The following is a 24,600-nucleotide window of genomic DNA, read 5'->3' as shown; positions in this document are numbered from 1 at the left end:
GATGGATAACTTAACGTTTGGATATGCTGACAGAAGATTTATGTAACTTGGGCTGAATTATTCATAGTAATAAGAATATAGAAAACTAAGCAAATGAAAAGGGAAGACAGGCCGAGCACAGTGGCTCATGCCTATAATCCTAGCACTCTGGGAGGCCAAGGCGGAAGGATGGCTCAAGGTCAGGAGTTTGAGACCAGCCTGAGCAAGAGCGAGACCCCGTCTCTACTAAAAAATGGAAAGAAATTATCTGGACAACTAAAAATATATAGAAAAAATTAGCCGGGCATGGTGGCGCATACCTGTAGTCCCAGCTACTCAGGAGGCTGAGGCAGGAGGATTGCTTGAGCCTAGGAGTTTGAGGTTGCTGTGAGCTAGGCTGATGCCAGGGCACTCTACCTAGGGCAAAAAGAGCGAGACTCTGTCTCCAAAAAAAGAAAGAAAAGAAAAGAAAAGAAAAGGGAAGACAATTTTTGAACTCCAGGGAAATAGAAAGTTGTACTGAAAAGAAAAATTAATCATAGTAAACTGCATGGCTCAGCTATGACTAGTGTTATAATAGTCACAATAATATAAATATTTAATATGAATCAAATGAAAATTATGGTATTAGGAAGATTAAGGGGCTGTGTGTGTGGTGGTGGGGAAGGAAGTGAGAGAGAACTAAAGGCTTATTGTCCATACAGGGAAGTCCATAAATAAAAACTATAACTGAAAACAAAGAAGCAGGAATATAGGCATATTATTTTGAGATAGAGAAGTAACACCCCACACACACGCACTCACACAAAAACAGTTAAAATTGTTGAAAAAGCTAGGCACGATGGCTCATGCATGTAATCCTAGCACTTTGGGAGACTGAGGCAAGAGAATCGCTTGAGCCCAGGAATTTCAGGCTGCAGTGAGCTATGTTCACACCACTGCACTCCAGCCCAGGCAACAGAACGGGACCCTTTAAAAAAAAAAAAAAAAGATAAAATTTTAAAAAATGAAATCAGAAATAAGATATCTGTCCCAGATGGTTTTAGACATTTCTTTTCTTAAGCCTTTAAGGCACAAATAAACTCTCTCTTAAACAAATATTTTCAGTTCCTGTGCCAGTTGTGCTCCCAAATTCTTCTCTGGCAAGATTTTCCGTAGGGCACAGGAGAGCCCAGCCATGGATTACATTTTCCAGCCTCCCTTGCAATTAGATGCATCTGTATGACCAATTCTCACCTTTAATTATGAGCAAAATTGGCATGCTGCTTCTTCATTGCTTACTGTATCATTTCCTAGGGCTGCTGTAATGAAGTACCCCAGACTAGGTACCTTAAACGACAGAAAGTTATTCTTTCACAGTTCGGGAGGCCAGAAGTCCAAGATCAAGGTGTCAGTAGGGTTGGTTCCTTCTCAGGGTTATGAGAGAAAACCTGCTTCATCCCTCTGTCCTGGCTGCAGGCGGTTTGCTGGCAATCTTGGCATTCCTGGCCAATCTCTGCCTTCGTGCTCAAGTAGCATGCCCCCGAAGGTGTGTCTGTATCCAAATTTCCCCTTTTTGTAAGGACATCAGTCACATTGGATTAGAGGTCCACCTGTACCAATTTCTGAAGAAGTCTTCTTCAGAAATAGAAAAAGAAATCCTAAAATGTGTACCGAACCATGAAAGACTACTGAATAGCAAAAGCCATCATGAGCAGAAAGAGCAAAGCTGGAGGTATCACTCTACCAGACTTCAGAACATACTACAAAGCTGTGGTAACCAAAACAGCATGGTACTGACATAAAACAGACACATAGACCAATGCAACAGAATACAGATTCCAGAAATTAACCCACGTATCTATGGTCAACTAATTTTTGGCAAAGGTGCCAAGAATGCTTATTGAGGAAAGGACAGTTGCTTCAATAAATGGTGCTGGGAAAACTGGGTATCCACATGCAGAAGAATGAAACTGGACCCCCACCCCTCACCCTATACAAAAATCAACTCAAAATGGATCAAAGACCTAAAGATAAGACCTGAAGCTATAAAACTACTAGAAGAAAACATAGGAGAAACACTTTGGGACGTTGTTCTGGGAAAAGATTTTATGAATGAGACCTCAAAAGCATAGGAAACAAACAAAAATAAACAAATGGGATTATATCAAACTGAAAAGCTTCTGCCCAGAAAGGGAAATAATTGGCAGAGTGAAAAGACCACCTACAGAATGGGAGAAAATATTTGCGAAGTACTCATTCAACAGGGGATTAATATGCAGAATATACAAGGAATTCAAATATCCAACCAGCAAAAAAAAATTTTTTTTTGATTAAAAAATGGGCAAATTATCTGAACAGACATTTCTGAAGGGAAGTTATACAAATGGCCAGCAAATATTTTTTTTTAATGCTCAACACCACTAATCATCAGGGAAATGCAAATCAGAACCACAATGAGGTATCATTTCACCTCATGTGAATGAGGATGAGTTAGGATGGGTATTATCAAAAAGACAAAAAATAATAAATGCTGGCAAGGATACAGAGAAAAGGGAACTCTTATACACTGTTGGTGGAATGTAAACTAGTACAGCCATTATGGAGAACAGTGTGGAGGTTCTCGAAATACTACAAATAGAACTTCCATAGGATCCAGCAACCTCACTGCTGGGCAATTATCCAAAGAAAAGGAAATCATTCTATCAAGAGACACCTGCACCCGCATGTTCATTGCAGCAATAGTCACAATAGTGATACGATACGGAATTAATCTAGGTGTCCAACAAGAGTTGAATAAATGGAGAAAACATGGCATATATATATACACACACACACCATGGAATACTATTCAGCTATAAAAAAAGAATGAAATCCTGTCATTCTCAGCAACGTGGAGAGAACTGGGGGACATTATGTTAAGTTAAATAAGCTGGGAACAGAAAGTAAACACCACATGTTCTCATTCATATGTGGGAGCTGAAAAAAGTTGATCTCATAGAAGTAAAAAGTAGAACAGAGGATACTAGAGGCTGGAAAGAGTAGGAGGAAGGGAGGGATGGTGAGAGAGTTGTCAAAGGATACAAAATTACTGCTAGACAGGAGGAATAAGTTCTAGGATTCTATACCACAGTGGGATGACCATAGTTAACAATAATATATTTTTTAGCTTCAGTTAGCTAGAAGGAGGATATTGAATGTTCCCAACACAAAGAAATGACAGATGTTTGGGATGATGGATACGCTAACTACCTTGATCTGATCACTCTACATATATATTGAAACCTGGCTATATACCCCATGAATATGTACAATTATTATTTGTCACTTAACAAAATAAAATGTTAAATTAAAAAATAAAAAAGGAAATTGCCTGTCCTCCACTTTCTCTATTTTCTCCTTTCCATGAGCTACGCACACATAGAGCTGAGCCCGCTTTGGCCGTAGAGATGAAGACAGATGCCTTAGGAGATAGTGGAGAAAGAATATGGGAAAAGCTCCAGATGAACACACAGAAGGGAACTGCCCGCCAGCCCAGGTGTTCATTTCCAGACTGTGAGCAAGAAGTACACATCCACCTTATTTAAGTAACTGGGTTTGGGTTCTGTTGTTGTTATTGTTATAGGAGCTTAGCTTTTGCCCTAACAGATAAGTTACCCACTCACTTCATAAGGATCTTAATTTCAATACCAAAATCTACTAAGCACAGAATTTTTAAAAAAAAATGATAGAGCAATATCTGATCATAGATTCAGAGCTTCTAAATGAAATACTAGCAAATTAAATTCAAGGAAGGAGATATATATATATATATATATATCATGACCTAGTTGTGTTTATCTCAGAAATTCAAAAATGCAATACTCAACATGAGAACATCAAAGTATGCTACTTTAACAGATTCAAGGAAAAAAAAATCCACTTAATAGATGAAGAAAAAATATTTGCTAAAATTCAATACTCACACAATTGAATATGAACACATGGAGTATATATTAATAGTTAATGTGAAGGAATTGTTTTAAAATGTGTTTAGGTTTGATAATGGTACTATGGTTATTTTTCTTTTTTAAAAAATTCCTACTTTTTAAGAAATTCTTACTTTTTAAGGATAGATAGTGAAATATGGACAGATAACATGATGTAATGTCTGGAATTTGCTTTAAATAACACAGGAGGGGGAGAAGTTAGCAGAGATATAAATAAAACAAAATTGGCCATGAGCCAGCAATTATTGAGGCTATGTAATGGGTAGACAGAGGTTTATTATACTAGTCTGCCTACTTTTATATATGTTTAGATTTTTCCATAACTAAAAGTTAAGAACATCCAAACTCATTCTTGACTTTAAAAGAAAAAAAACACAGAAGCCAATGTCTTTAACCTGACGCAAGTCACCTATCAACCTTAGAGTTGAAATCACCTCTGTAATGACACTTTAAAACGTTGCCATTAAAGTCAAGAACTAGAGGAAGATGCCTGTTGTCACTGCTTCTACTCAACATTGTATTAGAGATCGTAGCCAACATGATACAAGAAGGAAAAGAAAGAAGATAAGAATTGGGGAAGGAGGGCAGAGACAAAACTATCCGTATTTGCAAATAATAAGACAGTATATACAAAATCAAAAAATTGATAAACTATTAAAGCAAGGAAATCTAATTTAAAAACCCATTATAGTCATAGTAACAACAGAAATGATCCAATATCCAGGAATAAATCTAGTAAAAGATGTGCTTTCTGAAGAAAATTACAAAATGTTATTAAAGAATCTGAAAAGAGACTTCAATAAATGGATAGATAGATCATTTTTATCTTTTTCAAAATTTGATCTTGAAAAGATATCAGTTATACCAAAATTAATATATTAATTCAATGCAATTTCAATCAGATTTCCCAATGCTACAACATGGAGGAAGCTTGAACCATGCTGTATGAAAGAAGCCACACACAGAGGTTCACATACTGTATGATTCCATGTATGTAAGATGTCGAGAACAGACAAAGAGCAGATTAGGGGTACCAGGGGCTGGGGGCGGGGGAAATGAGGAGTGTCGGCTTAATGGGTACAGAGTTTCTTTTTAGGTGATGAAAATCTTCTCGAGTTAGACAATGGTTATGGTTGCACAATCTGAGGAATACACTAAAAGCTACTGAATTATACACTTAAAATGGTGTAAGAGGGGCTGGGCACGGTGGCTCACGCCTGTAATCCTAGCATTCTGGGAGGCCAAGGCGGGTGGATCGTTTGAGCTCAGGAGTTCGAGATCAGCCTGAGCAAGAGTGAGACCCCATCTCTACTAAAAATAGAAAGAAATTATATGGACAACTAAAAATATATATAGAAAAAATTAGCCAGGCATGGTGGCACATGCCTGTAGTCCCAGCTACTCGGGAGGCTGAGGCAGTAGGATCGCTTAAGCCCAGGAGTTTGAGGTTGCTGTGAGCTAGGCTGACCCCATGGCACTCTAGCCTGGGCAACAGAGGGAGACTCTGTCTCAAAAAAAAAAAAAAAAAAAAAAAAAGAATGAGAGTGAAATAAAGACATTCTCACGTGAAGGAAAACTAAGAGAATTTTTCATCATTAGGCCTGTTCTAGAATAAATGCTAAAGAAAGTTCTTTAGATGGAAAGAAAAGCATATCCAAAGGAAATTTAGAACATTGAGAACGAAGAAAGAGAAGCAAAAAATGGTCAAAATCAAGTTAAATATAAGACTATTCTTCTGTTAAGTTCTTTAGAGTGTGTGTGTGTTGGGGCTCAGAACACAATGCCACGACACTAGGGCACTGTGGTGTGCTGAGCACTCAGAACTGAGATAGGAAGAGGCCTTAGAAGCCGCCTCAGACCAAAGGCCTTTCTGATCTCTCCTGTCTCTGTCCCCCAAGTGGAAGGAGGAACTTCCTCTAGAATTTCCTTATCTAACTACAGAAACCTTTCCAAAAGAAATGCAATTGTCTTAAGATCTGTCCCTGGGAATCTCATGAAATAACCAGGGAAGGAGAGATTAGACGTCTTCACCACACTCAGGCGGACCCTTCATCTAGTCTGCCAAGGGTGGCTTCCGGAGATTACCTGGGAGACTTTATCTGCGTGATCAGATGACCTTTGCTCACAGTGTCACAGTGCAGTTCCGCCCCTCACCTTCCTGTAACTTGCTGGTCCCATTTAAGAGAATCATTTACAAGATAATGTCTGCCAGGCCCATCCCTTTCCCCGAAAAATCATTTACAACCCTTCAAATTGCCTACATTTTCCCATCTCCCTCTCCTTGATGAAGAGGGTATATGAGCCTCAACCATCTGGCCCTTCTTTGAGTTTCACATTGTATATGACATCTGTGTTTATGCATGTTAATAAATTTATATGCCTTTTTCTTCTACTAATCTATTATGAGTCATTTCAGCAAAACTTTTGGAAGGGACGCTTTCTCTCTGCCCCTACATATGAGAGTTAAAGCAAAAATTATACCAGGGTTCAAGGAGTTTTGGTGTATGTTGATGACAGATGACAGTACAAGATGAAGGGGGGATAAAGGACCCCTATGGTGGGAAGGTTTCCAATTCCACATGAAGTGGTAAAATATTCATTCTAGGTAGACTGTCAAATATTAAGTATGTATATTATAATCCCTAAAACAACCACTAAAAAATTTTAACTATATAAAGACATATAGTTAAAACTCAACAGATAAATTGAAATGGAATACAAAAAAATATTCAAGTAATCCAACAGATAGCAAGAAAGGGGAAAGAGAGGAATAAAAAACAGAGAGAACAAACAGAAAACAAATACTGAAAAGGGAACCCTAATTTCAAGGATATCCATACTTACATGAAATGAAATGGTCTAAATGACAGATTGTCAGATTGGATTTTAAAACAAACAGAAAACAAGACCCAACTATTTGCTGTGTATAATTTTATAATATAGGTAGGTTTCATATTTCCAGGCTTAACTTGCTAAAAAAAAAAAAAAATACAGATAGGCTAAAAGTAAAAGAACAGAAAAAAAATATTCCATTCAAACACTAATCAAAAGAAAATTGGAGTGGCTATATTAATATTAGACAAAAGAAACTCCAGAGCAAAGATAATTTCCAGGGATACCAAGAGGTAATAATACATAATAACGAAAGAGTCAATTCACCAAGAAGACATAACAATTTTAGATGTCTATGTACCTAACAAAAGAGCTTCAAAGTACATGCAGCAAAAGCTGACAGAATTGAAAGGAGAATTGGACAAATGCACAATTGTAGTTGAAGATTTCAATACTCCTCTGTCCATAATTGATAGAACAAGCCAAGAGAAAATCTGCAAATACAAAGATCTGAAGGATTCCATCTACCAACTAGATTCAATTCACATTTACAGAACACTGCACCCAACAAGAACAGAATATACGTTCCCCTCAAATGCACATGGAACATTCGCTATGACAGATTATAGTAAGGGTCATAAAACAAACCTTAATAAATGTAATAGCCTTGAAATCATACAAAGTATGTTCTCTGACCATAATAGAATTAAACCAGCAATCAATAACAGAAAGAAAACTGGAAAACCTCCAAACACTTGGAAATTAAACAACATAATAATCCACGGGTCAAAGAGGAAGCCTCAAGGGAAATTGGAAAATACCTTGAACTGAATGAAAAATACAACATAAAATTTGTGGGATGCAGCTAAAGCAGTGCGTAGAGGGAAATGTATACTATTAAGTGCTTATATTCGAAAAAGAGGAAAGATTTTAAGTCAATATTCTAAGCTTCCACATTAAGAAGCTAGAAAAAGAAAAGCAAAGTAAACCAAAAATGAGAAGGAAAGAATAAAGATAACAAAGAAATCAATGAAATTTAAAACAAAAACAATAAAGAACATCAATAAAACTAAAAGCTAATTCTGTGAAAATTTCAATAGAATTGAAGGCAGACTAACAAAAAAAGGGCAGTGGGGTAAGGAAAGGACACAAATTACGTATATCTGGAACAAACAAGAAGATACCACTATAGACCCCACATTTAAAGAAAAATAAGGAAGTTCTACAAGCACGCCACACAAAGACAAATTTGATAACTTAGATAAAATGAACCAATTCCTTGAAAGCGATAAAGCCTACCTAAGGGCCGGGCGCGGTGGCTCGCACCTGTAATCCCAGCACTCTGGGAGGCCGAGGCAGGAGGATCACTGCAGGTCAGGAGTTCAAGACCAACCTGAACATCTCTACTAAAAATAGAAAAAAATAGCTGGTGTGGTGAGCGCCTGTCGTCCCAGCTACTTGAGAGGCTGAGACAGAAGGATTGCTTGAGCCCAGGAGTTTGAGGTTGCTGTGAGCTAGGCTGATGCCACGGCACTCACTCTAGCCCGGGCAACAGAGTGAGACTCTGTCTCAAAAAAAAAAAAAAAAAAAAAAAAGCTTACCTAAGAAAAGATAGATAACCCAAATAGTCTCATATCTATTACAGAAATGGAATTCATAGTTTAAAATACGCTGAGAGTTTCTTGATGTAACAGGATTGTTCTGCGTGCTGATTGCTGTGGTGAGTATATGAATCCACACATATGTAAAACTCAAAACTGTACACACTCCCTCCCTAAAAAAAAGTAAAATTGTACTCTAATTTTTAAAATAAAAAAAAATCAATGAAGAAACGGCCAAATGAATTAATAAGTGGACAAAAATAAACAGGAAATTCCCAGAAGAGACAAACAAAAGCTGTAATGATGTTCAACTTCCCTAGCAATCAGGAAATGCAATTAAAATCTCATTTTATACCCAAAGATTGATAATAGCAAGTATTGGGCGGGTGTAGAGTCACAGGACGCTCACATACTGCTGGTGATAGTACAACTGGGCGATGGCTTTGGAGTGGAATTTAATGACGTGCAATGGAAAATGGGCCTGCCCTTCGCCCCAGCAATGCCCCTTCTAAAAATTCTCCTAGGAGCACAAGAAAGAGCATGCTCAAGGGAGTTTATTGTGGCATTGTCTGTAATAGCAAAACATTTTTAAAAGCTAGAGAATTAAAACATGGTATATTACTCACAAAATGGAATACAACATAGAAGTATATTAAATGATTCATATGCTATTTCATGATATGGCATTTTAAATAAATGAACTTTAGACTATGGGGAATTGACATAGATAAAATCTCAAAAATAAAATGTTGAATGCAAAAGCACACTGTCAAATGACACTAGTTATGGAAATTGGAAAACACGCAAAATGGTGTTATATATTGTCCATGGACATCTACAAATGCTTTAATAGTGCAAAAACATGCTCGGGAAACATGCACACCAACTCAGAATGGTTATTATCTCAGGGTAGAATATGTAAGGGGACTTCAATTGTATCTGTAGTAACTTCTTTTTGAGAAAAACTAAGCAAACAAGGCAAAATAGTAGAATGCAATGGAGATAGATGGTGTGGATTCATGGAAATTCATTATGTGATTCTTTGTGTTTTTCTCGGAATTTTAAATATTTCATGATCAGAATAATTATTACCTTTGCACACAAAAATACATCGTAGGGGCCAAGGAGGGACCAAGGGGAACGTTCCCCTTGGCTCTCTGAAGCTTAGCTGAAAAATCGCTGACATGAGGCAAATGGGTTAGGAGAAGAAAAGGCATGCAAATTTATTTAATGTGTATACACAGGAGCTTTCCGACGAAGGAAGACCCAAAGATACAGGGTCCATTTTTATGCTCAGGTTCAACAAAGTATGGGTAGCCCTCTAGAAACATGGTTGGACCAAAGGGTATGATCCGATGCTGACAGACTGAGTGGGGAGACCCAGCCAGGCCTGTCTGTCTAGATTCTTCTTGGCCTCTCCAAGCAGCATCCTTCCTTCTGGGTCTAGGGCGAGAAGGACCCTCTCTGGAATGGGAGTCTTATGGCCTACAGTCAAACAAGTAGGTCAGATAATTTCTTTATGGCCAGTTTTTACACGGAATAATTTTAGGTTTTATGGCTCGTGTTTAGGAAAAGGGTTCTGGCTTTTACGACCCGCCTTGGGGAAGCGGGATTCTAGTTTCTATGGCCAGCCTCGGGGCAGAAGGGGACTGGGACACCAGAGGGTAGGAAGAGGTCAGCGAAAAACTTTTGTTTCCGAGGCCCTCATTTTTGGGTACTGTTTTCCGAGCCCCAACATCACAGTGACTAAGCGCCCTGCCAGTGAGACCCGGAGCTGGACTGCACCAGCCATGGGACGCCGGCAAATTACTTACCTTCTCTGAGCCTCAGTATTTTTATCTATAAAATAGAGATAATATACTTTCCTTATAGTACTTTTGTGAAGATTATATGAGTCAAAATGCAAGATGCTGGGTATAATGTCAGGCACGTAGCAAATACAAGTGTTAGAGTTTTAAAATTATCATTACTCCTCAGCCTTTGAAACTCAACTGTCATCTCTGTGACGCTGTCCCCATGTCTAACTGGGGACTCCATTCCAACTTTGACCTTGCTTGACTGAGTAGCGTAACTATTTGCCGCCTTCCTGACTATACCATTTTCTTACGTATCTCTGTATTCTGAAAGTCTGGCAACGGTAGGAATATGAGAGTCATTATGAACAAACAAATGAATGGACATGTGAGTATTCATCTTTCCCTAGTAAACCCACCAGTGATCTTTGTCCGCCTCCTCCCTCCTCTTCCCAAGGGCCCTGTACTCTAACAGACTGGCTTAAGTCCCTCTAGTCACAAAAGAAATGCTTAACAAAGAGTCATCATTCTGAACAAACACTCTTCTTGGGTAATAAAAGAGACCCATCTGTAGAAGACACACTGAAAACAAAGGAAAGAGTCTCTAATGGTGGAATGTTAGACCCTAAGGCGCACTCCCCTCCACCCGCATCTATCTGCTTAGAGAGGGACCATCTCAAGGAATGAGAAGTATCGGCAGACAATGAGGGAACAGAGCTCTCAGGGAAAAAGTTGTATGTGAGCCACATTTTTGAAAACACAAATCATATTTTGAATGGGTAAAAGAATGTTTTTAATTTACTGGAGAGGCTGGCTTGTTAAATCCTATTGTGAATTCTTTCTTAAGACCGAAGGAAGGAATTCTTTTGTTAAGTAAATATTCAGGCCCTCTCCTTGCCAAAGAGCTTTTGAAATCTTTGCTGTAATTATGCTGATGTTTTCTGTGTTTATATGTTAAATGCCTAGAGCTTAATTGTTAATGGGTAAATAAGAGAAACCGCCAGGGCTTTGCCAAAAGAGGTCCAGTAGCTGAGGCTGGGAGAACAATGGCTCTGCAGGACTCCCCTGGAGAGGAGAAAGGGCAGTGGGGAAAAGAGGGACTCTATTCTCTGTAGATGCTGCTAGGGGAGAAGTCAAGGAAGAGAGAGACCTAGGGGGTAAGACTGAAGGTCCTAGTGGACCTGGGCCCCAACGAAGGTGTCAGGCAGAGAGCTCTAGCCTGTGCTTCATTTGTCCTTATTGCCAAGAGGTCGGGAATTCCCACTGCTGTCAAGAAAACCAACCAGAGAACATGGCGCTGTTGGAATAACCATCCACCAGTGAGCTGAGAGCTGGTGTCGCAGGCTAATTTCCCAACGCAGGTGGCCTGGGCTGGAATTCCACCCCCACTGTGGGCTAAACTCTGACACCTGAGGCACACCTTATTTAACCTCCTTCCTCCGGGTCCTCAGCAGCAAAATGGAGGTAAGAGTCCCCACCTCAGAAGGGCTTTGAGAAATTAAATGAATTAATATGGTAGGAAAATGCTTAGAACCATGTCTGGCACATACTAAGGTGCTGTGCAAGTTAAGTATTTAACTGAGAGTTAAACAAACATTGTGTTAGATTTCCACATATGAAGTTTATCTGGAACAGAGGTGCAAGTAACATCTTACCCTTGCGGATCGTTTGCGGGTTTGCAGCGAGTGGCCATAGGTATCTGACCTTCACGGCAGGGCATATTTAAGTGTAGCGGCTTCCCTGGTTCCTGCGATACATCCTGCTGGGAGACCACACGCAGAGCACAGGAATCTGGGAGGAACCTTCCTTATACGTCCACCGAAAGCTCACTATGGGTGTTCCGATCAACCCTGTCTTTAAATGTTCAGAGAATGGAGAGCTTCCCCACTGTCAGGGATTGGGAGCCGGATCTCCAAGATAATCTTAGCTGTTCTAGGCAAAGTAACCTTAAATCCCGAGTCAGCAGGTCAATTGTAGGGAAGGAGTTAACTGGAAATCTAAGTATGTTTGCTACGGGAGCCTTTTTCCAGTGTTGAAGTGGGGGGAGAGCTGGGGGCGCCCGGACGGTGCAGACTCAGGCGGACAGACCCGAGGCTCAGGTCTGCAAAGGTTCCCTCTGCCTTCCAGTGGTTCAGGTGGACAGAATGTGGTCCAGGATAAGGTTCTCACACGAGGAGCAGGGAAGATGCTCTCCAGCCTCGCCAGGCTAAAAGTTTCGAAGCTGAGATGGCATTTCAATCCCACACTATAAGCATCTGGCCAGAGCGACGAGTGTCCAGGGTTCCAGGCTCCGAAGCGGCCCCTGTCTTAGCATTCCTGGACCAGCACCTAGTGGGTGAGCGCAGCCCTGGGGGAGACCCACGTGGCAGGCCCTCCTCTCCTCTCCCAGGAATGATGCTTGGCTCAGGGCCGTCTGGGGCCAGAACAGGGATTCCCCAAGTCCTTGTCTGTGACTCTTTGGTGCTGTAGTCAGAGAGGCCCCAGACCAGCCACAGGGTTCCCAGCAGGGACTCCCTGGGTCCAGGACAGACACCTGCAGGGTTTCCTCCCTCCAAAGCAGCTCCTCTCCCACCTCCTTACTCTCGGAACTCTCACTTCTGTCTGCATGTCAACGCACAATGACATCTATTATCTCACCTGGCCCCGCAACCACATCTTCAGGGCAAAGAGAAAGGCGCTCTTGGGGCACTGGGCAGCCGAGGAAGCAGAGACTCAAATGGCCACGGACACGCCCAGAGCCACCCAGCTGTTACCAGCTGAGCCCTCATTTCTGAGGGCTCCCAAGGGGGAGAGGAGAGACAGGAGCTCTATCCCCCATGCAGCACCGGGACCTGTCCTCTGTCTTCCCATTGGAATCAGAGCCAGCGGCCACAGTTGGGCAAAGGCAGAGTGGTGACAACCACGCACAGACCCCCACACTCGGCAAGCCCCTCTTTCCTCTGCACACTGCCTGCTCCCCCCACCCCAGCTCCCACCCTGGGTGGGTCCCTGTGTGAGCCAAGGCCGGTGGCCCCTTGTGCCCGGGATGGGCAGCACCTTCTTCTCTCTTGTCCTGCTCCATTCCCAGAGATGGTTTTCCAGGAACCCCAACACTTCCATCTACCTGGGCTGCTGGGAAGAGAAGGGGCGCCCTCAGAGATGCTGAAGACCACATTCTAGAAGGTGCTGGCACTTTCTATCATGCGACCGACTCTCGGTTCCCCTCATCTTGTGAAAGGGGCTGGCTCAAAAGGCACAGATATTGGAGACCCTCTGGAGAAGGCAGGAAGAGATGCCCAGGTCAGGGAAGGGATGGGACCCCGCAGGGAAAGGACCCCTCACAGCCAAGGGTTTATTAGAAACAAAGAACTAGGAGTTGGCAAGGGCCCGGGAGATCGCCGGGGCCGGGCCAGAAAGCTGGCTGAGGAGCTCGGGAGCAAGAGGCCAAAATCAGCCGAGTAGCAGACAGAAGGGAAGGAAGGGGCTGAGCAGGGAACGGAGAGACAAAGAACAGGCAGCTCCGAAGAGCCAAGAATGCAAATCATTTGCAGACGCCGGTGAGATTCTCAACCCAGGCTCCTGTGGCAGCTGCCGTGGGCACAGGCACATCTCCACGTCACACTGAGTCTGAGCTGTGTGTGTGAGTGTCCCCGCTGAGTCACCCTGTGTGCATAAGGATTGTGTCAGTTGTGAGTCACCGAGTGTGTGTCAGACTCGGGTGGGGAGCCGTGCGTGTGCCAGCGCACAAGCGCGAGGCCGCCTGTGCCCGAGTGACATCGGGACGTGAATGGGAGCAGGAGAGCGCACGCCCCCGGGGAAGCTGTGTTTAAAGGGCACCACGCTTCATTCACACCGTACATCACACACCACGGTTCTGAACGCGTTCCAGGGACAGCCATCTGTGCCCCTTCCTGCTGAAACCTCCCCGTGGAGCGGCAGCGCTGAATTCCTCAAGCTCACGGGGCTGTTGTCGGAGTCAGAGATGGCCACGAGCTTGGAATCCTACATTTCCACCCCTTCGTTTTGCAGGGGGAGGAACTGTGGCAGAAAAAGCAGATACCTGGACCCAGGGTCACAGAGCCAGCCCGTGGCAAAGCCAGGTGCGGCTCCGGCTGTCCCAGCTTCCCTGCCTGGGACTCGATCCACCGGCGTAGGGTGGGTCCTTTTTCCTTTTTCCTTTTTCAGCAGATGTGTGATGACATCATGTCTTTTAACTAAAATGCACCTAAGTCCTCCCACAGAATGAAACACTGATGTCACATCCTAATGGCTGGAGTCGATGACTAACCCCACAGGCAAAGTCAGAGCATCTCTAGCCGGACGGCCATCAACCAAGAGCCATTTGACCTCTTTGCCTAGAGCCTCCCTGGAGCACTCCCCCCGCAGGTCGGGGGAGCCCCCGGAGAGACCTGTTCTTGGGTCTCCAGGCAGAACTGGCCGGGCCCTTTGGCAGCCTGGCCGATTTGTGACTCAGAAGTTGCCATGCGACATCGGTGGCTGTCTAATGCAGGACTCCCATCTCCCTCCTGCCACCTTCCTGATGGCCATTTCACAGCTCAGGTTCACCCGCCCCGCAAAAATGAAAAAATAAATAAATCAGGGATTTCAGCAGTTCTAAGAAAGGGTGTCATGGGTAAAGACCGGAGCCTATTAACCATTAAGAGGAGGTTTGGGGATGACTCTTGAGTTCCGATTACCCATTCCGTTCTTTCTCCAATGGCTCGGAGACGACCCGGATGTCAAAGGCATCACTTCAGCCACTGGATTTGCTGGTCTTATTTCATATTAATTAAGCAGTTACTATGTACACAGCACTGTTGAGCCCATTCAGTAGGCACAGACACCGCCCTGCATCTATTGTCTCACTTATGGGGACTTCAAAGCCTTTCACTCCAGTAACACCTTGTCACTGGCCAGGAGGCGGGAGTCGGTCGGGGAGTCGGTCGGGCACTCGGGCACTCGGGGCAAGGAGAACGGGAGGAAGAGAGGAGTCGCTGCTCCAGGTCAGATTTGAAGTGAGGTGGGTCTTACCTGGGGGTCTAGGTTCTGCATTCATGAAATGATATTTTCCCAACAGGGCTCTGCTGAAAACATGCCCTGGGGAAGGGAGTTGGGAGGATGTCTCCTCTTGTGACAGACAGACAGACAGACAGGGTAAATGTCGATATTGTAAGTGTCTGTCATATGTGGCACATGGGCCAAAAGAATAGAATAACCAAATATTTCCTTGAATATAAATAAATATATTTACAAGGGTATTTATTTCAGCATTATATATAGTAGCAAAAAGCTACAAACTACCTGAAAAATCCATTAATAGGAGATTAGTTAAACAAATCATGGTATATCCATACAGTGGAAGATAATGAGGCTATGAAGAATGAGTTATATCTATTTACATTGACCTAAAAAGAGGTATATGATTATTAAGTTTTTTTAAAAAAGAAGAAAACACAAAGAACAGAATATGATCTTATTTTGCATTAAAAAATTAAGAGATAGTCAAGTAGATACATACGTTTGTATATGTGTTTAAAAAGTGGGAAAATGTATATATGTGGAGGAAAATGTGTATATGTAGAAAAGTGTGGGAAAATAGGTAGTATATGGGGAAAATGTGGAAGGAAACATGTGAATCTAGCTATAATGTGTACTTCAGTGGGTGGGGTTGAAATGGGTAAGAAAATTACTTTTTTGTATACTCAGTATTGTTTGACTTGTACGTATGAATTTTTATAGCCTTCATAAAGGAAAATAAAATGTATTACAAAAATAAAGAGAATAGACCCAAATGGGCTTGCAGATGCTTCCTGGCCACACTCGTACGGCACTTGCTCCGCTGTGGGATCCTTCACCTCTTATGACATTCGGAGAGCTGGCAGCCATCACTCAAGAAATCATGACACATCCGGCCGCTCCGGTAGCATCAGAGAACAAAAAACAAGGAATAGGCTGTCAGTGCTAAGGAAAAACACTGATTTGCATAAATATATGTGACATAAATGTATTCAATGACTTTGAGATATCTCGCTCTAAACAGATAAAATCAATTAAAACTAGTGCAAATTTCTGGCAACTGTGCTCTAGCTCCCCATTATTTGTTTATCCAGGGCATTGAAAATTGGACTACATCACAGAGCCTTAAGTCATACTCGGAATCAGGAGGAGGGAAGGGGAAGACAAAGGGAGTTAAGCGCATGTGCCGGGCGCTGGGCTGAGCACTGCACCAACGTCACCCCACTTGACTCCTGCGATAACCCTGCGAGGTAGGAGGAAAGGGAACGCACACACATACGCGCACCCAAGTGTGGTCTAGAAACTGCAGAACAAAGCAAGAGTTGGAGACCAGAGGAGGGAGAGCGCTAGGGCCCAGGGAAGCAATACCCCTGTGGCCCCACAGTGAATGCCAAGCAAGCCTCCTCACCATAACCAGGGCAGTAGCAACTCCAGGGCTCCTTTGGACACTTAGCCAGCACTTTATCACCCCGACTGTGAGGCCCTGAAGCTCTGGGAGGTGGGGCCTAAGTATAAAAGAACGTGGTATTATTCTCCATTGCCAATGACTAAACCCTAGCTCAAACCAGCAAAACATTGAATTATTTGGCTCTCGTCACTGAAAATGCCCGTGAGTAGATAGATGGGTTCCAGCTCAGTGGGATCAGGGTTCAACTAATGTCAACCAAGATTCATTCTGTCTCTTTATTTCCTCTGTGTTGGCTCCATTTTTCAGGCAGGCTCTTTGGACAGGGCAGCAAAGATGGCCCCAGAAATTCCATGTTACTTGTGTTCCTTGCAACCAGCTATTCCAATGAAAAGAAATCACTTCTCTCCCAGGAGTTTCAGCAAAAGTGCAGGCACGACTTTCCTGGGGCGGGTTTGGGTCACATGCCCGTCCCTGAGTTAATTATCCTGGTGTCCTAACTGGCCAGCCTGGGTGAGCCCCTCCCAAGTCACATGGACTATAAATGGGGAGTGGTCCCCAGACAAAAAGAAAAATGGAGGGATGGTACCAAAGGAAGAAAGAAGGAATGCCAGGCAAGGAAACCACAGGTGCCCGTCACGGTGTCCCATGGAAACCTACCGACCAACAGGTAGGTGTGGGTTATTTATAACTGTCATTTCTTGGCAACCAGAAGGCCCTTGGAAATTGCTCAACCCAGTGATAGAAGTTCTGAAGATTCTAAGAACCCTCTTCTCGCATTGCCAAGGTTAAGAGTTCAGGGAAGATGCCCAGGAACTCTGTGAGAGCCCTTGTCAGTCAACACTAGGACCATCAGCTCTTGACGCCCTGTACAGGGTGGGGGAGTTCCAGTTGCCTAGAGAGCCCTGATGGCAAAAGATTCCTGATGAGAAGAGGGCTGGAAGTGTCGTAGGAAGAGCTTTGGACTAAAAGCCAGGTACGTAGGCTCCAGCCCCAGCTCTGCCTCGACCAAGCCGTGTGACCTCGGAAAAAACGCCGTAAGTTCTCAGGCATCAGAGCTCTCATATGTAAAATAAAGAGGCCAGGGCAAAGCAAAATGCCATCTAAGGTTGTTTCCAGGTTTAAAACTCTGATTCTAGGTCAGGGTCACAAGTAGGAGAAAGTGTACGGGCAAATAATGAATAAATAAATCAATAAACACATAGATGAGAAAACAGTAGAATAAAAAAAAATAGCACACTCACCAGCCAAATCTGTGACAACTTGAGCAATAAATGATAATAGCAATGGAATATAACACATGAATAAAACAGGAATCCACGAGTTCATACTGACATCCCTCCATCCCTCCCTGCATCCCTGCATACGTGAGAAGGTAGAGGAAAAGCTCTTTCTTACAGAAAATGTCAACTGGTAACTAAACAAGGAATAATGAAGTTAGAAAACCATCAACGGATATTTGAACTAGTGGATGAAAGTTTGATGAAGAACAGGATATTTACAAAGTCTCACAATATCACCCCATAAATTACTTATTAATGATAATGCAAAGAGGGAAAACAGTAGCGTTATAGTGATGAAACTTGGAGGCTGCCACCTTAACCAGGGATCACAGTTAACGTCCCCAGCCCTGGAACCTGCCAACCTCACGAGTCTCGTCTCTGATAAGGTCCCTGAGGAGGCCACGGCCTCCCTCCAGAGTCCTGCCCCAAATGCTCAACCTAAATCTAATCATGAGAAAACATCAGAAAAACCCAATGGAAAGAAATTTTACTTAATAATGGATCTGTACTATTTTAAAATGTCAAGATATAATTTGAACTTCTTTACCTAAAGGGAAACAAAATGTGAAGGTCATGAAACACAAAGAAAGGCTAAAGATGTGTCCGATTTAAAAGAGACTGACGGGACAATGACAATGAAATGCAACGTGTGATCCTGGATTGGATCCTGAACTGGGAGAAACAAAATCGTTAGCAAGGACATTACTGGGGATAATTGATGAGATGGAATGTGGACGGCGACAGGCGCGTGCCTGGCAAGCCGGCTGGAGCGGAGGTGCGTGCGGTCCGGGAGAGTCTAGCCGCCAAGCTCCAGCTGAGGGTTCGCTCCTGAGCCCGAGAACGTTGGCAGCCAGCCCCCTTGAAGGAGTTCTCTCATCTCCTGCTTCCCACCTCGAGCTATCTGACTCATTCATGGGAACCGTCTGCCAGCAAAGGCAGCAGGAACCTCAGAAAGATTCCCCAGGGTCCCAGCAGTCTGCCACCCTCACCTCTCATAGCTGCTTCCATTCCGATTCCTTCCCTGTGTTTCCAGGGAGTCCGCCCTGGACAAGGACTAGTCACCTCACATCTCTCAGGAGCTCAGGCAGCTGGGATGCAGTGTGAGTTCAGGTCCCATTGGTACCCAAAGGGAACTTTCCACACAAATACTTTCCATAAACCCCTCCTCCCCCACATGGCTGCCTCCTCCCTCCTATCCTGGCTCAGTGCCCAACCCCAACTCCTGCACATGTACCACCGGGAGGGAGTGCTCTCCCGATTCAAAGCAGGAGGGAGGTGGCAGGGCAGCAGACAGCCTCCATTCTCCCTTCCTTCAGCATATCTGCCCAAAAGAAATGAGCAAAAGTCACCAAAACGAGCCAAGTCACCAAGACAGAGGAAAAAACTCTAGGCCACAAAATCAGGGCTCTAGTTCTAACTGTTGTCATAAGCATTTACTAAGTGTCAACCACATTCTAGGCACCCTGTGGTAAGTTTTATACATGTTTTCTTTTATCCTGACTATGCCCGTGTTACAACTAAGGAAGCCACGCAAATACTTCTCCATATCTCACACTAGATTTCAAACTAAAATCCAAATGGATTCACAATGTATTTTTTTCAGTGAAGAAATGTAGAATATTTGTGTAACCACAGGAATTGGAGGCCTGTACAGGCCAGACTCCATACAAGAATAGATTAGAAAACACAGATTTGATTATATAAAATGTAAAATATGGTAAAATATACCTTAAACAAAACTAAAAGATAAAAGACTGAAAGACGCCATGGCACTCTAGCCCAGGCAACAGAGCAAGATTCTGTCTCAAAAAAAAATATCGTGCAATTATCAAAAATATCAATGAATGGATCACAAGAGATTGCCCTAGACCCAGGATTTCCGATTGCCATGATATAATCTATTTTTTTTTTTTTTTTTTTGAAGACCGAATCTGGCTCTGTCACTGGGCTAGAGTGCAGTGGTGGCATCATCACAGCTCACAGCAACCTCAAACTCCTGGGCTCAAGCGATCCTCCTGCCTCAGCCTCCCGAGTAGCTGGGACTACAGGCATGCGCCACCATGCCCGGCTAATTTTTTCTATATAGTTTTAGTTGTCCAGCTAATTTCTTTCTATTTTTAGTAGAGATGGAGTCTTGCTCTTGCTCAGGCTGATCTCGAACTCCTGAGCTCAAATGATCCACCCGCCTCGGCCTCCCAAAGTGCTAGGACTACAGGCGTGAGCCACCACACCCAGCCCATGATATACTCTTAAACTTTGAAAAGGTGTGGCTGGGTGCAGTATCTCTACAAAAAATAGAAAAATTAGCTGGGCGTTGTGGCACAAGCATGTAGTCCCCGATACTCAGGAGGCTGAGGCAGGAGGATTGCTTGAACCCAGGAGTTTGAGGTTGCAGTGAGCTATAATGATGCCACTGCACTCTAGTCCAGGCAACAGAGCAAAACTCTACCTCAAAAACAAACAAACTTTTAAAAGATGCATATATAGTATGATTCCATTTTGTTAAAACATTTGTTTAAAAGAAACAAAAACGCACATATATATATACGCACACACACATATGTTTGCTTATATTTCCCTTAGCATGCATAAAGCATTGGAAATATGTCAGCAAATTTAACATTGGTTACTCAGTAGACATATGAGAGGCAAAGAGTAGAGAAGATGATTGTTCAATTTTGTTTTTGTATCCCTATTAGGTTTAATTTGTTATAAAGAACATGTAATTTTTGCAACTTTCACAATTAAAAAACATTAAGGAACTTCTTCAAAGTCAAGGGTCACTGTACACAGTTGTTCAGGTTCAGCACTGTACAAAGGATCCAGGGTGAGGGGTACAGGTAATGTTCACATCATAAACAGGTGAAGGGGGAGTGGAGGGATGGGTGGAGATACCAGCCCAAGTTCTGAAGCTTCAAGAGAGAGCCCTCCCCCACTTAAAATCCACATCCGTACACTGGAACATGCACGGCGGCCCCTCTGTTACCAGCCGTATGACCCCAGACACAAAAGTATGATCATGGATGTTACGGCACTTTCTGAAAAGTCATAATGTTAGGTACCGCTCTGAGCAAGAGTATGGCCACATGTGTGTCCTCAGCCAGGGCGACTGCAGTGCTGACGTTCAGGAAAGCTCTCCGCTGGGCACAGCAGGCTAGAGCTGCCATGTACGGTTCTTCAAGCTATGCAGTAATATCCTAAATTTAACACAGCTTTACCTGAAGAGCGGCATCATTTTCTAATTTGCACAGAGATGCCAGATGGGCAAACAGAAGCCACACTAATAAATAAGTGACAGAGACAGAATCCAACCCCAGGGCCCCTCTGTTATCAGCCATATGACTTTAGAGATAAAAATATGATCATGGCTGCTATGGTACTTTTTGCAAAGTCATAAATATTAGGTATCTCTGCAAACAATTCCCTAGTTCTCCGGCCAGCGGACTGCTGGAGACCAGCTCGTCTGTTCCTGGTCTCTCGCACATGAGAACGCAAGCCCCTGGACCAGACTGATGTCTATGGTTTCCTCAAAAACGCCACAGCCCACGGTGACGTCTCATTTTCCCATTTCTGCAACATTTAGGTCTGTACCAGGTATTTAGAAATCCACGGGTTTTACAATGTCAATAATCTTTCCTTGAGTGGGTACGGTATATGTGTGAGGGGTGTGTGTGTCTGTGTGTCCTCAATAAGACTTGAACTCCTAGAGGACAAACATCGTCCTTCTTGTATCGCCTGCAGCAACTCACAGGTATTCAACAGCTGTGTTCCCCAGTCGTGCTGTGAAGATGTCTCTGCCTCTGTAGCGTAGACTTAAACAAAAACTCTTCTAATAGAGAAGAAAGTAAATAACATATAAACGATGTCTAGACCGTGCATGGTCTATGACAGATGCTTATAAATATTTCTTTCCCTTTGCCCCCCTTCTGATGCAAAAAGAATAAGGACATTCATTCAGCAATATCAATTCAAGGCCATTTGTTAAATCTCAGGCATCGTCCTGGGTATTGGGGATTCAACGATACGTAAGAAATCATCTCTTTTCTTGAGTTCTGTGGTCCTTCTAGCCAGAAAAATGGAAATGGTCTTGATTGTAAAGTCCCGCATGTTATATGAAGTCATGAACAAAGCGCTCTTGGGTGGGGTACTACAGAGGGGTAATTTACATAATAATGGTTTCTGGGGTTGGAAGGAGGGTAAGAGATGGCAGTTTGGAAGATAATGTTTGAACAGGGTCTTGAAGGATGAATAGGAGTTCACAGAGGCAAAAAGCAACAAGAGCATTATAGACAGAGGAAACAGAATAAGAGAAGCTACTTTCAATATTAAAAATTAGCTTGAAAATAACCACCTTCTTGAACAGAACTATAATCTAATGCAACTGTCAGGGAAATGTCCCCAAATCAAAATCAGCTGATTGGAAGAGAGAAAAGGGCTTCAAACCCAAACACTCCATCAATCATCTCACCCTTAGGGCTCTTTAGGGCCTGGCAGTAGCCTTTACATATTTTTAGTTTAAAGGTGTTGGAGCTTTTTAAATTATGCACATTTGTTATTTTCCTTTATTTAAAAAGGAATATTTTTAAAGCCAAAGACCAAAAGCTACATGCACCTCCACGAATTTATTTTAAACCTGGGACTTTCCTCGAGGCCTGGAATTCGGTGTCTGGATTCCAGATTTGGGGGTAATTGTTGGGCTCCCCTCTCAGACCCTGCCCACCCCCCTGCACCATCTGTTCAGCAGGGCACAGCTTCCCAAAGGTCTGGGCCGGCTCTCCCGGTAACTCTACCTGGGGAGAAAAGCAGTTCTGATGACCCACCAGATCAAAGACAGAGCCCGGAGTGTTTACAGTATCAGCTTTCGCTCCCTGGAGGGAAGGGCTGTATCTTTCTCTACGGCTGCAAAACCAACAGCAGCTTTGTGAATGACTGGCCCTGTTGGCACCTCCAGGCCCAGGAGCCCAGCTGCTCACCCAGCCCAGGGAGGGAGGGAGGCCGCAGACAGGACACCCAGCTCAGGAACAAAGCTATCGGCCCATCTTTGCAGGGTACCAGCCTCGCCCTCACACCTGGCAGGCGGGGCTTCTCTTTCTTGGTTAAGGTCTTTGTTTGCCTAGTTCAGTGCTGGGCACCTGGGAGACTCCGAATTCAGGTTTGTGGTTTAGTAGCTGCCTAGTTTTTTGTGACAAGACCTTGAGATCTGGGATCAGGAAATCTAGGTCGATATTCTTTTTCCACCTGGGACCAGTTGCCTGTCTAAGCCTCAGTGTTCTCATCTTTTAAATGACCTGGCAGCTGGAGCGTAAGAGGAAGTGCGGGGTAGAGGCTAAGAGCTCAGGAGCCCGGCTGGGATTTCCCAGTTAGGTGACCTTGGGCAAGTTATGTAACCTCTCCGATACCTCAGTGTTCCTCATCTGTAAAATGGGATTATAATGGTTCCTGCTTCGCAGGGTCATTAGGAGGATTACGTGAGATCATGCTTATAAAGAGCTTAGTACAGCATCTGGCACATAATAAAGCTCACCCAGCATCCACTCCGTGGAAGGTGCTGGGGTTACAGAGATCAAAGACAGAGCTCACAGCATGGTAACTGCAAAGGGAGTCAAATGAAATAACAATTGCAAAAGCAAATGAGGTCATTAAACCCCCACACGCACTCCACCGCAAACATTGTGTGTGTGTGTGTGTGTGTGCGCGCGCGTGTGTGTGCCCACTGCATGCCGTGGGCCCTGCCTACCTCCGCAGTCCCTGTTCGCTTTCCTCCAGCCACACTGGACTCCTTTCTAGGCTTTGATTTCATTCAGCTCTTCCCTGCCCCAAGCTCTTGCAGTCCTCTCTGCTTTAAACTGTGGTTCCCGCACGCAGGAGACATTTCTTGAGCCCCATCCAGACCTCCTGAAACCAGAGACTCTGGGTGTGGGTGGCAGTCTGTGCCCTCTGATGCCCAGGGGCTTCTCATGCACAGGGAAGCTTAAGACCCACTGGCCTAGAACACTCTTCTCTCTGCTCTTCCTGTGGCCGCCCCTTCCTTGGGGAGGAATTCCTCCTTCCTCCTCGCAGAAAAGCGCCTGCTGCCAAAAGAGGTTTGTGAGACGGCCTGTGTTTTCATTGTTGCTTTATCATTTAACTCAGAAGAAATTAGAAGGCTCCTTAAGAAGCCAGTTTGGAACACCCACCCCAGGGGAACAGTTCTGGATGGATGACGTCGGAAGATCTGGGGACAGGCTCAGTGACACCACAGGTTTCCTGACCACACGGCCATTGCAGGAAGAGAAAGGAAAGTGCAGAGGCCTGGAGCAGGTGAGCTGGCTTACGTGGAGAGAGACGAAGTCGCTCGGGGATATTTAGCACCTAATGTAAAAGCAGAAATGTTAAAGCTGTAATTAACAGCTATATTCTAATCTCAGTAGTAGCTAAGAAGAGACTTAAACATAAGCCTGAATATAATAAAATAGCCCCAGGAGAACAAAAGAAAATCTGGAAAGTTGTTGCTAAAAACAGTTACATTAGTGATATCCAGGAAGTCGTCTTTTTTTCCTTTTAACATATCATCTCATGGTGGGTTATCAAAAAAAAAAATCAAAGTTCACCAATTTATGGCTGTTGTCTAAATAATTTACAAGTGCACGGGTCATTGTGAGTATATTGCTGGGGTCTTCGTTCCCCAGGCGGACCCCACCACTCACCTGGCCAGTAGCAGCTCCCTCTCAGTAAAAGCAGAGAATCTGGACAGAGAGGAAAAGG

General features: G+C 43.6%; 1 pseudogene; it reads left to right on the top strand.

Moving 5' to 3' along the window:
- The first annotated feature begins 13,444 nt into the window (after positions 1-13,444).
- Positions 13,445-23,735, top strand: LOC138393669 (uncharacterized protein LINC03042-like; annotated as a pseudogene).
- Positions 23,736-24,600: the final 865 nt, after the last annotated feature.

This window comes from Eulemur rufifrons, chromosome 12, assembly GCF_041146395.1.
Source record: "Eulemur rufifrons isolate Redbay chromosome 12, OSU_ERuf_1, whole genome shotgun sequence".
Classification (NCBI taxonomy): Eukaryota; Metazoa; Chordata; class Mammalia; order Primates; family Lemuridae; genus Eulemur; species Eulemur rufifrons.
This window is presented reverse-complemented; position numbering and strand designations above follow the sequence as displayed.